Source organism: Cervus canadensis, chromosome 32, assembly GCF_019320065.1.
Source record: "Cervus canadensis isolate Bull #8, Minnesota chromosome 32, ASM1932006v1, whole genome shotgun sequence".
Lineage (NCBI taxonomy): Eukaryota > Metazoa > Chordata > Mammalia > Artiodactyla > Cervidae > Cervus > Cervus canadensis.
Genome location: NC_057417.1, coordinates 19,581,668 through 19,594,664, shown reverse-complemented (window position 1 = coordinate 19,594,664; position 12,997 = coordinate 19,581,668).

Below are 12,997 nucleotides of genomic sequence, written 5' to 3'. Positions count from 1 at the left end.
CTATTTATTTAGATAATAGCAGGAAAATCCATCTTTGAGGTGTGAGGGCACGTCGATCCAAAGACGAAGAGATCCAAAGGCGAAGAGAAGATCGCTCCATCATGCAGGAGAGAGAGAGGAGAGCTTTGGCTCCTCTTTTTATATGTTTCTCTGTCCCTGGGCCTGTCTTATGTAAATTGGGCCAGCCAGGAGTGTTTGTTTTACCTGAGGTTCTCACTTCGGTCCTTGGACCTTCCTTTGTCCTATTTTCGCCGGCTTTTCCTTTCCAGATCTTTTAGCCACCGCCATTTTGGACTCTTTCCCTATTCTAACTACCTAACACAAAGTTAGATCTTAGAAAGCCTACAGCTTTTGCCAGGAATATTTCCCTACAGGGCAAATCAGCCACTGTGTAAGAAGTACAATTACCAAAAAAGGCCATGCTGTGAGGAAGTTCTGGCGAGCCACATGGCAAGACAGTGGGAAAAAGGAGACTGTTGGCTGACCAGCTTCCAGCCATCACAGCTGGCCCAGCTGAAGGACGAGGCCATCTTGAATGGCTGAGCCCAGTCAGAACCCGGGAAGACTTCAGGCCCAGCACCTCTCTGACTGCCACTGCATGAAAGACCCCAAATGATATCCAGCTAGGGCTGGTCAATCCACAGAACTGCGACAGATAATAATAAGTTGTCTTAAGTCATTTACATATTGGAGGACAAGAGTATATGTTATGCTCGATGTCTGAATCCCTGAGCGGGAAGAGAGAAGGCTTCCAAGACAATGCAACACGCAAAGGAAGGGAAGTTTATTGCTGACTCGAGTCAGGGCTCTTGCCGCAACCAACGCAGTGGTGCAGGGTCCAAGAGCCCTGGGCCCAAACGGTTACCCAAATTTATAGGGTGCACATAAGCAGTTGGTGGCTGGCTTAAGCGGATTGGTTACCTGTTTGCAAAGTAATCTTATTGGCCCAAACCTTCGCGGGCTTTTTTTTCAAACTTGGGTGTTCGCGGGCTTTTTCAGCTTTCCCTGATAGGTTCCCTTTTTCTTGCTAGGCGCATGTTGATTGGTTGGCTCCAGGTGGCCTGATAATCATGTTACCCTGGAAAACCAGGCCTACTCCTAATCTAGGCTGCCTGTCATGGAGCAGCCTCACATTCCCCCCTGTCTTGTTGTTTCTGTGGAAGGCCCAATCATGGGTCTTCTATATCATCTGTGGGGGCAGTCGAATATTGAGATCTGAGTAACATTAGGTGGATGGACAGGCAGTGTGTTTTCCCTAACAATTGCCCCTTGAGAGACTTCATACTCAAGATGCTTTTTGGGAATTGGGGTGGAGGTCTCTTTCTTCTGTAACTTCTGCCTGCTGTGCCTGGGCGTAGGCCTGCCTAGCAGAGCAGAAGTCTCTCTATACCTGACCTAAGTTGGTGTGTTTTATATCTGAAACCAGCTTTTACTCTTGTAATAACAGCAACTTAGTTTGAAACTGTTGGCGCGCCTCTCAGAGATAAAATAGACAGGGGCCAAACAGGAGACCTAACAGGATGGTCATCACTGGTCCCCAGAAACAGGAGGCAACATTTGGGGTGAGTGGCTGGTGGTCAAGCAACAGAGCTGTGTTCTAGGAATCTTGTGTTTAGTCTGAAGTTACCATCTTTCAGCTGGGTGGGGGCTCCAGTTCTGCAGAAGAACTCAAAAGACATTGTTATGCATATTTCGTTGAGTAGGAACCAGGACCCGTCTCAAGGCTGTACCACCATTTGATTGTTTCCCCTCTGTTTCTGTATTTTTCTCTTCCCTGATTAGCAATTGTTTGAATCTACCCTTTGGAACTCAGGGAAGGTCAAGGAGGCTGAATAAAGCCTATATCCTACAGTACAGCAGATCTGTACTCCAGAGTCACCACCCCACAGAGTCCTGCTCAGTTTTAATTTAGGGAACAGGGCAACTATGACTGTGATAATTTCTTGTCAAAATGGGGCATAGGACTGCCTCAGCTTGGAGAAGAGACACTGAATTGGAAGTATTCCTGAGTTCCAAGTCCTAGATTTGAGCCTTGTATGATTAAAATCTCAATCCCTTGGTCTGCCATTTTGTTGTAACATACCCAGTTAGTAGTAGCTAGAGGAGGGATAACTAGAGTTTTAATAGACAAAATAAATCTCTTTCTTTTAGAAGAATAGGCCTGAAACCCAGTCTGGACCTGGCACTTCAGGGAGACTTGTAGCTGGGTGGCCAGTTGCCTAGTTTTATAAAAAGTAAGGTAGAAGTTACTAGCTTCCAGCAGACATTGTTTTGAGAATGGTGGCATCTAAGCCTGACACGACTCAGAAAATTCAAGTGTTTAGCAATACAATGTCTAATCTGAAATTACACCCATAGCAACACCTGGTTATTTCCCAGGATGTCTGAACCATAGCTGAGTACTCTATTTTGACTTTTAATTGTAAAATTTTTCTTTAATAGCCAAAGCAGATGGCACCATTAATGATGTCAGTGTTTTTCTAGGTATGAGAAGATGCAAGAATTGGGACTCACAAAATCTCCTGAAAAAATCTAACTATCTGAAGGCCTGTTCTGCCAGTTTTTCCCAGAGCACGGAACGCCTCATTCTTGATCTTCACCCTGAACTCCTTTCACGGCCGTTGAAAGTCAGCAGTTGCAGTGGCCATGATTTAATCTCTGTAGATGTAGATGGCAAGTGTCATTCTTCAGTTGGCAGAGCCCCTTTTTGCTCATAAACTTGACCATGATTTTGAGGGGGGCATTTCATGACCATTTTATCCCACGGTGCTGAGAATGTCCATTCTCAGGTTTGGCAAAGATTTTGTTGACAGGCCACTCAATGTGCTGTTACTGGACTAGGCCATAAAACAGTATCCAAAATTCTCTGGACCACCTGTCTTACTAGCCTCTTGGTCCAGGAAAACATTCCCTCTTGTTGCTTTTTCTCATATCTAGAGTTACACTGCCATCATCATCGATCTCATAGGGAACTATATATTATTTTATCAGAGGCCTCAGTCACACATTTGGCACTGTAAGAAATAGCAATTTTGTAAAACAGGTGAAATACAAAGAACATAGCCAGCAGTACTAGTAAAGTCACAAGTAAGACTTAAGAGCTTCCATTAGATGTAGCCCAGTATATCCCAGGTTGTCTGACTTAGTCTACTCTGTATGAATCTTTATCTTTCAGGGAAATTATACATTGGCACCACCATCTATAAGGCACATAGCCCAGTTTTCTAGTGTTACTAGACTGATTACCTTTAGTATGATTTAATTGTTTTTAACACAGAGGAGACTTTAAACCTAAATTACCATAGCCTGGTGTTATCTATATAAATCTATCTCATAATTGCGGGAGATTTCTTTTTATTTTGCTAAAACTTTTCTTTTTGCTCTGATTGAGCTTGAGGAATATAAAAAGGCTCAAATTTATGGCCAGAGTCAGAGTAGGCATTTTTAATTGGCCCAGTGAGGGGATCCTGTCTGGTAATATCACAGTGACCTGAATATGACTATAATTTTTTTTAAGTAAATTTCCTCAGGGCCAACCAGTTAGAGTCTTGTAGTAGAGAAATTTACCAAGGTAACCCAGAACTAGATGCAGGTAATTGGCCACAAACCCAACAACTGGACTGATTTTTAAAACTGGCATAGAATCAGGCCTATGATAGAAAAGCGTTTGATTTATATGCAAAGGTCTAAGAAGTCAAGAAAGCATTATAAATGATCATACGAAGCAGATCCAACATCTTGGGCAAGCTGTCTACCTCTGAGGTTGTTGTCTTTTCATCTTGGTGTAGTGTAGTTTTTCCTACTCTTGGAAAACACACGATTTAAACCTGTTATTTCTCAGATAGAAACCATAAAAGTTATAAGCATATTCACCGGTTCATTCAGTCCTTTGTTAACTTTTGTGAAGTCATCAGGTTTTTCATTAGAATACCAAGACATATCAAAATGTTAAGAACTCCATATAATTTCTAGGATATTTGTATTAGTAATTTTTTATACATTATAACATGAGCGGATTTACTACTCATTGATAATCTTTTTCATGTAATTTAACCAACCAAATAAACAGTTTAATATCTCTCTTTGGGATGTTTCAGGGGCCCTCTGAAACACCCCAAAGTTAGCTAGATGTCAAAGGAACTTCAAAAGAATTCGATTTAGGAAGTTTTATCGAAAAGATCAATTAAAAGCTTTAGAACATTTGGTCAGATTTAGTCAGTGTTGATGGGTGTATCATTTTGCTTGTTGATATGTCACAATGGGCGCAAATATCAAGGCTCAAGGTCTAGTGAAAGTCAGTTCTGCCATCTTGGACCTAATTGGCTCTAACCAGTTTTCTTATGACCGTGTCATTCTTAACAAAATCTATTTATCTAACTAATTGTAATCTAATTTTAGAAAATCCTGATCATGCATAACTATTTTTAGTATTTTTTTTACACTTTTTTTTTTTTTTTTTACTGAAAGCACACTTCTTGCTTTCCTTTAGCAACCAAGAGCTAACTTTTATATTAGCATTTTATAGATTGGTGAGCACAAATACCAGTGATAATTTCTAAAACCCTTGCTTTCTTAAAACATTTTAGGATGGTATCAAACATTATTTATTTATAGTCCCAAATCTCTTTAGTTTTTTTGTAAAAGGAAATCAGTGTTTAGTAGTAAATGTTTCAAAATCTTGTTTCATTTGGAAATGACCTAATTATTTAATAAACTTCTAATACTTAGTTTAGCACAACCCTTAGAAATTCAAGTTACACCAATCTGGAGAGACTATTTTAAACAGATATTTTTAAAGAACAAGTATCTTTAATTGAGTTTATATACAAACTCATACCTCATCTACATTTTTTAGAAGTTTTTTTTTTTTTCCTCGAGGTAATTTCCTTGTTGACAAACCCGTAACAGGTATAATATTTAACTTATATTAAACCTAGGTACAATGAAAATATTTCACTTGACGTTAATTATTCTAAGACATGTCTATATTAGATAGGTCAACAAACAAACATTAATATCAGGTATTTAATACTGAATATTTCCCAGTTCACCTAAACCTGGAATTTATTGTTTAATTTAGAATTACTTGATTTGTAAGCTCTTATCCCTTTTTTTTAAGCCAATTAAATATAGCTCATTTACAAAGTAACCTAAAAAATATTTTCCAGAGACAAAGACATACCAAAACATATTTAGACAGACACAGTGCAAGATCTAGCTTCATTTTCTAAGTTTGGTCATGAATTAGATATTACAATATAAAATTTAAATAAATAACATTTTTAAAGTCTTCTTTTTTTTTTTCTTTTTCTTTTTTTTTTGCAGTCTTAGGGGTTAAAGATGGTCTAGATGAGTGTTCCTGAGAGCCCTGATCTCAAGGCACAGGGAAAGAAAATCAAGTTCTAACAAATCGGCGGCAGGTCTAAATGGTGGCCAGACAAAGCAAAATAGCAGTCACAAGTCACAACACAGAACAGAGTTAAAACACATATAAACCTGGCGGTCCTCATCAGACACTCCCTTGAATACAAGAATACAGTCTCTCAGAAAACCTTCTATAGAGACACAAAACTTCAGATGTCTTCAAAGATTTCAAAAGGAGGAAAGGAAGCCAGGTTGAAAGAAGAAGGAGGAGGAGGTGGGAGAGGGGGGCAAAAGGGGTGGACTTACAGACGTCTCCTGCCACCTACAGACACCCAGGCGTTACAGGATTTTTCCCTGGGCTTCCAGAAAAGGGAGACCAGAGACAATGCCGGCACACACACAAACACGGAGAGCCGAAGACAAACACACAGACAGACAAATGTCGGCTGACAACACAGCCCTGGGTTTTCGGGCCCCCTGAATTTTCTTGTCCCCCGGTACAAGGTTTACCTTACCGAATGGCGTCCACTGCTCACCAGACTCGGGATCAGGAGAGGAACTCTCTTTCCCGCAGAGCCAGCTGCCTTCCAGCGCGCTCGCTGGCCTCGGTCTTGCGCCGGCTGGAACGTCCAATCCGTTCCCCCTTTATAGAAAGCTTTCTCCTGCGCCAGATACCTTCCTGCTTCTCAGCAGGGCCTCGGATTTACACTGGACTTTCCTGTCCTACCTGAGCACCGGTGCTATTATTTATCCTTCCCCTCTGTCCTGAAAGTGTTCTCTTTCCCTGGTCAAGGGATCCCGGACGAGCTCCCAAATGTTATGCCCGGTGTCCGAATCCCCGAGCGGGAAGAGAGAAGGCTTCTAAGACAATGCAACACGCAAAGAAAGGGAAGTTTATTGCTGACTCGAGTCAGGGCTCTTGCCGCAACCAACGCAGTGGTGCAGGGTCCAAGAGCCCTGGGCCCAAACGGTTACCCAGATTTATAGGGTGCACATAAGCAGTTGGTGGCTGGCTTAAGCGGATTGGTTACCTGTTTGCAAAGTAATCTTATTGGCCCAAACCTTCGTGGGCTTTTTTTCAAACTTGGGTGTTCGCAGGCTTTTTCAGCTTTCCCTGATAGGTTCCCTTTTTCTTGCTAGGCGCATGTTGATTGGCTGGCTCCAGGTGGCCTGATAATCATGTTACCCTGGAAAACCAGGCCTACTCCTAATCTAGGCTGCCTGTCATGGCGCAGCCTCACAGTATACACCCAGTACCTGCAACAATCCGGAACCAGGACAACATAGCAAGGGCCTGCCCTTTAAGGGAGCCCATAAGGAGCCATCATAGCGCCTTTCTTGTCAGACTATAAAAACCAGTGGACCATAACCCCATCAACTACCGGGCAACCCCTTGACAGGAAACCTGGCCCATTGTCTGTTGACTGTGTCCTTAAAAGACAAAGAGCGCCTGAGGCTCATATCTTGGAAGATCAAGACCATCCAACCTGGAGACACTCCCAGGTCTCCCACAGCTTCACTGAGCCCCAGCCAACCTTCATATCAGAGCCCTCCAGCTCAGACCCAACCCACCACCTTCACCATCAGCTACTTGCTGATGGGGATTTCTCTTGGCCTGGCAAACTTTGTGAGGTTGCAATACCTTGATCCTGAGCAGTGTATGGAAGAGATATTTTTTTTTGGTAAGAGATATTTTTACCTAAATTATTTCCCCAACATCTAAATTTAAGAAACTCACAAATAACTTGCTTTTTTAAATGGCAAATGAACATGGGGAGGGTGGTAAAAGATCGCAAATCATTCCAAAAATATGGTGCTGACAAAAGAGAGGATGAGCCCTGGTCTGTAGACAGAAGAGGACAAATTGGGTGCAAAACATCTCTATTTTATATGCAGATTAGACCTAATGGGGGAAAAAATGTAAAATGCAGAAAACTAAAAGGACAAGTTGTGGTAATTCCCTGGCGGTCCAGTGGTTGGGACTCTGCTTTCATTGCCAAGAGTGTAGGTTTGATCCCTGGTTAGGGAACTAAGGGTCCACAAGCTGCAAGGTGCTGTGGTCAAAAGGATTTTTTTTTTTAAGTAAAAAAGAAAAAACCTTATTATGAAGCAGATAACAAAGAGGAGATAAATCTAGGGCTGTAATGAAGGAAGATATAACAAGAGAAATTAAGTGATGTACCTACAATAACATCAAAGTTTTATTTTTATTATTTTTTTTTAGTTCTACCACTTTATTGCTACCAACCCATCTCCCTCCACCCTCGTGCACACATGCTCAGTCATGTAATCCCATGGACTGCAGCCCGCCAGGCTCCTCTGTCCATGGACTTTTCCAGGCAAGAATACTGGAGTGGGTTGCCATTTCCTTCTCCATAATCAAAGTTTTAAATACAAGTGTAACCCGTGTGCCAGCTGTGTCTTTGTCCTTTGACTCTTGTGTGCTCTCCTTTTTTTTCCTTCCATCAACCTGGATGCAAAACCCAAAACATCTTCATATTTCCCCAGACAATTCACTCTCATCAAAGCAGTGCTTCCAGTTGGGGGTGCAAACAGGTCATGTATGAGAAACATCTCACTAGATGGCATGATCCTGGCCACAGAGACAGGAAGGATCATGCCCTCACTCCCGGCAGTCACTGTAACCAGTAAAACCAGCTCCCAAGTTTTGGTGGCGCTAATGGTAAAGAACTCGCCTTCCAATACAGGAGACATAAGAGACGTAGCTTTGATCCCTGGGTCGGGAAGAGCCCCTGGAGGAAGGCATGACAGCCTAGTCTAGTATTCTTGCCTGGAGAATCCATGGACAGAGGAGCCTGGAGCCTATAGTGTTGCAAAAACACAACTGAAGTGACTTAGCGCGCACAGGGACAGTACCATCTTCAACAGAGCAACTGTGCACCAGAGCCACGGGGACTCCTCTTTTTTTGGGGGGAGGGACTCATCTTTACTAAAGTTTTCATAAGGATTCAGAAGAGGGGACTTCATCACTCATCCCAATGCAAAACAACTGAAGAACTTCATTCACGCTTTCTGCTTTTTTTCCCTACAATCCTGCATCAGCAAAACTGCTATTGGATTATTTTTTCTTTAGCTCATCATCTCTCATAATGCCTGGCAGTCTACTTTATTTCTCTCCTTCCAGAATTTCCTTCCAAATCCCAGGTTTCTCTCCTTAGTATTACACAGATACAAGACATATCACTGCCCTGGATGCTATCCCATGTTTGCGTATCCATGCTCATCATTTGCTCAGCAAAGCAAAGGACCCTCACATCGAGAACTCATTATTCTTAAAAGGTGTTTTTTTTTTTGGGGGGGGGGGTGTTGTTTTTTTGGCCACACCGCCCAGCTGGCAGGATCTAAGTTTCTCAAGCAGGGGTTAAACTGGGCCCTGGCAGTGAAAGCACCCAGTCCTAACCACTGGACCAACAGGGAATTCCCTAGAAGGTGTTTGAGCCACCATCACTGGTTATCTGAACACGCCTTGAAATCTTACCACACGTGCCATGTCAGCTGTGTTTGCTCTGGAGCATTCTGACAAAGGCAGCTGTTTGTACCTTGTTACATAGGAAGAGCGTCGAGGGTGAAGGACTGTCGTTTACTTCCTGTCCCTTGTTCTGATAACCCCAATGTTGCTCAGAAGGTATCTTTCCTCTCCTCTCAGTGAAGTTTGGCTGGACTGATCCCACTCCTTGGTGTCATGTGACCCAAGGGGTAAGAATGTGACCCTAGATAATATATTTTCCATTCTTTTAATAACAAAACCAATGCTGTAAAAAATAATCTTGTGCATCTGTGTACATAAGTGGACTGGAGTGTCTATAGACTAAATTCACCACCAAAGTAGAACTGCTGGGTCAAAAGGTGTTTGTGGTGAACTGTGCCAACTCACCCTCCAGAGTTGTGGACTCCTATCAGGGTGTGTGCATGCTAAGTCACTTCAGTTGTGTTCAGCTCTTTGCGACCCTATGGGCCATAACCCTCCAGGCTCCTCTGTCCATGGGATTCTCCAGACAAGAATACTTGAGTGAGTTGCCATGCCCTCCTCCAGGGGACCTTCCTGACTCCACATCTCTTAAGTCTCTTGTGTTGGCAGGCGGGCTGTTTACTACTAGCGCCACCTGGGAAGCCCCCTACAAGCTACACAGAGTACCTATTTCCACACAGATTGGCCAACAGGATAGGTCGTCAAACTTCTGAATTTGGAGCCAAACTGGGAGGTGACATTGCAATTATTTTGTGAACTATCAATCTATGTACTGTGCCCCTCTTTTCCTACTGAATTGTTGGACTCTTGTCTACATTTCTAAGAGTTCTTTTTGTAACTGAGAGATGATTACCTATTTGTGACACTGACTTGTAGATATTTTCCCCAGATTGTCATATGTCTCTTGACTTTGCTTATGACTTTACTTTGCCAAGAAGTTTTAAATTTATTTTTTACAGTTGAATTAATCAATCTTTCATGATTTCTAGATTTTGAATCATATTAGGTAGGGATGCTCCCATGCCAATGTTGAAAGGAATTTGCCCAGGCTTTCTTCAAGTACTTTTATAGCTTAAAAAAAAAACAAAAACAAAAACCAACAACAACAGGTAAAACTTTGGTTTACTTAGAGTTTATTTTGGTGTACAGTGTGAGGGTGAGGTATGAATCCATACCTTGCTTGAGAGAGGAGAAATCAAACCCAAACCAGGCAGACACTAAGGTGACTTAGTTCCCAAAAAGAGGCCAGGCCAGTTGCCAGGACCTAATATACAGAATTTAAAAAGTGCCCAGAACTGACCAAGGTTAGACTCCAGGACAGCAAGAGCCAATAACAGGTCCCAGTAGGAAGATGGCAAGAAGTGGGATCAGATGGCAAGTCCAAGGTCCCAGGCAGCAGAGGAACAGGAGGCCGGGAGAAGGCCTGGGTGGCTGCCTCTGGCACTCCAGACAAAGCTTGCAAGTAGCATGATCCCTGGGAAAACCTGTGACTCCAGGCCTCCCCAGCCTCACTGTCAACATCAGCTTGAACCCTACTAACGTGATACATGAAGAGAGGTGGGAGAGAATCCTTGCCCTCAGTAAAGTCCTCCTTAGGGGCATCCACAGGGAATTCCCTGGTGGCCCAGCAGATAAGACTACAAGCTTTCACGTCAGGGGACCCAGGTTTGATCCCTGGTTAGGGAACTAAGATGCCAAATGCCTCCAGGTCACAGCTGTCTGCCACTAATTCTAATAAAGATGAGAAGCAGAATAAAGGTCAAGGAACACTGATCAGGTCTCCGCTGGTGGTCCAGTGGCTGAGACTCTGTGCTCCCAATGCAGGGGATTGGGTTCAATTCTGGTCAGGGAACTAGATTCCACACACTGCAACTGAAGATTCTTTTTTTTTTTTTTGCAACTGAAGATTCTGCGTGCTATACCTAAACATGGCAAAGCCAGATAAATAAATAAATATTGGGGGAAAAAAAAGGAACACTGAGCAGTACATTCTGACCAGGAGTGCTTCACGAAGTGATGGCATTTGAGCTGAGCCTTAAAGAGGGATAAAGAATCTGCTTGCCAAAGCAGGAGATGCAAGTTTGAGTCCTGGGTCAGGAAGATCCCCTGGAGGAGAAAATGGCAACCCATTCCAGTATTCTTGCCTGGAAAATCACATGTACAGAGGAGCCTGGTGGGCTACAGTTCACAGAGTGGCAAAGAGTCAGACACGACTGAGCACACACACAGGCACATTACAGAATTAGTGAGGTCTGAACAGATGGGAAGTTTTTTTTTTTAATCGCAATAGCATTTATTATATAGATCATCTTAGGAAGAAGTGGCATCTTTATGGTGTTGACTTTTCCTTCAAGAAAAAGTTTGTCATTTCATGACTTCAGTCTTCTTTAGCATCATTCAGTAATGTTTTAAAGTTTCCTTCATAGAGATTTTTATCCATTTCTTAGTAAGTCTATTCTTAGGTCTTTTACCTTTTGTGCTGCTGTTGCAAATGGGGGTCACCACTTCCGTTATATCTTCTAAGCAGTTGTGGTTGATATAAATAGGGAAGTTATTGATGTCCTTAGTTTAATTTTGGACCCAGTCAAGTAACAGAAGATTTTTATTATTTGTTTTTTCAACAGATTCACCTGGATTTTCCAGATATACAACTGTATCATCTATAAATCATGTTCATTTTACCTCCCTTTTTCTTTTCTAGAGATGACTGAAAATCAAAAAGGGCATTCCTCCTGGTTTCAAATCCTACAAGTTTGATAGTGAGGAAGACAAGAGAAATTCACATCTGTAGTACCTCATGGCCTTTACATACGTTCTTTCCTTTGCCACCACCTCTCCTTTTACATTGGGGAAGGAAATGGCAACCCAGCCCAGTATTCTTGGGCTTCCCAGATGGTGCTAGTGGTAAAGAACCCACCTGCCAATGCAGGAGATATAACAGATGTAGGTTCGATCCCTGGGCTGGGAAAATCCCCTGGAGGAGGGCATGGCAACCCATTCCAATATTCTTGCCTGGAGAATCCCATGGACAGAGGAGCCTGGTGGACTACAGTCCATGAGGTTGCAAAGAGTTGGACACGACTTAAGCAACTTAGCAAGCACACAGCAGTCCTCTTGTCTGGGAAATCCCATGGACAGAGAAGCCTGTGGGCTATAGTCCACGGGGCTGCAAAAAGTTGGACACGACTTAGCACCTAAACAACAACCCTTTTACACAGGAGATTCTGATTCCCATTGAGACAGGAGGGAAGGTGGTAGGGCCCAACTATTAAAAGAATAACATAGTTGTTGAGGATATCACAAAAACTGGTTAGAACCAACTAGCTCCAAGATGACAGAAGATTTGACTTCTAGTAGACCTTGAGCTTCACTATACACTTATTTTAATGCATTAGCATCTAAATGATATCAGCTTCCCTGGTAGCTCAGCTGGTAAAGAATCTGCCTGCAATGCAGAAGACCCCGGTTCAATTTCTGGGTCAGGAAGATCTGCTGGAGAAGGGAAAGGCTACCCACTCCAGTATTCTGGCCTAGAGAATTCCACGGAGTGTATAGTCTGTAGGGTCACAAAGGGTCGGACATGACTGAGCGACTTTCACTTTCACTAAATGACACAACCACAGGTGCCCTGACAGTTCTGAGGCTAGCCATAAAAGGCCAAAAAGTGGGTGGCGACCCCAAAATCTCTCTAAATACGCTGCGCTTTCACTTTACTGTGTCTCATGCTTGAATTCTTTCCTGTGTGAAGCTATGGACTATCATTTGGCAACTGGTCCCAGGGACTCCCCTGAGACCTGGGAAGTGACCATCCTCTCGCACCCCATTTTTTCTTGCAACACCATCACTCTTCAAGCCTGAGATTAAATGTTGCTTCCTCTGGGAAACTCTCTCTGACCACATGGCCCAAGTCTAGCTGGCTTGTACTTCTGCATCACGGAGGTCACCCCAGTCCATTGTACTGCCCTGTGGGAGGATGTGATTAGCCTGGGCCTCCTCCAGGCTGGGATTCTTCAAGGGAAGAGAGAGCTCATTGGGGGAGCACTTGGTTTCAATTTATTGAACATTCATCTCCCCCTCAGTTTCCTTTTGACGTTTTCTTCCTCTTACTGAATACGAAACTGAATCTCCCTAAAATAAGTTCTG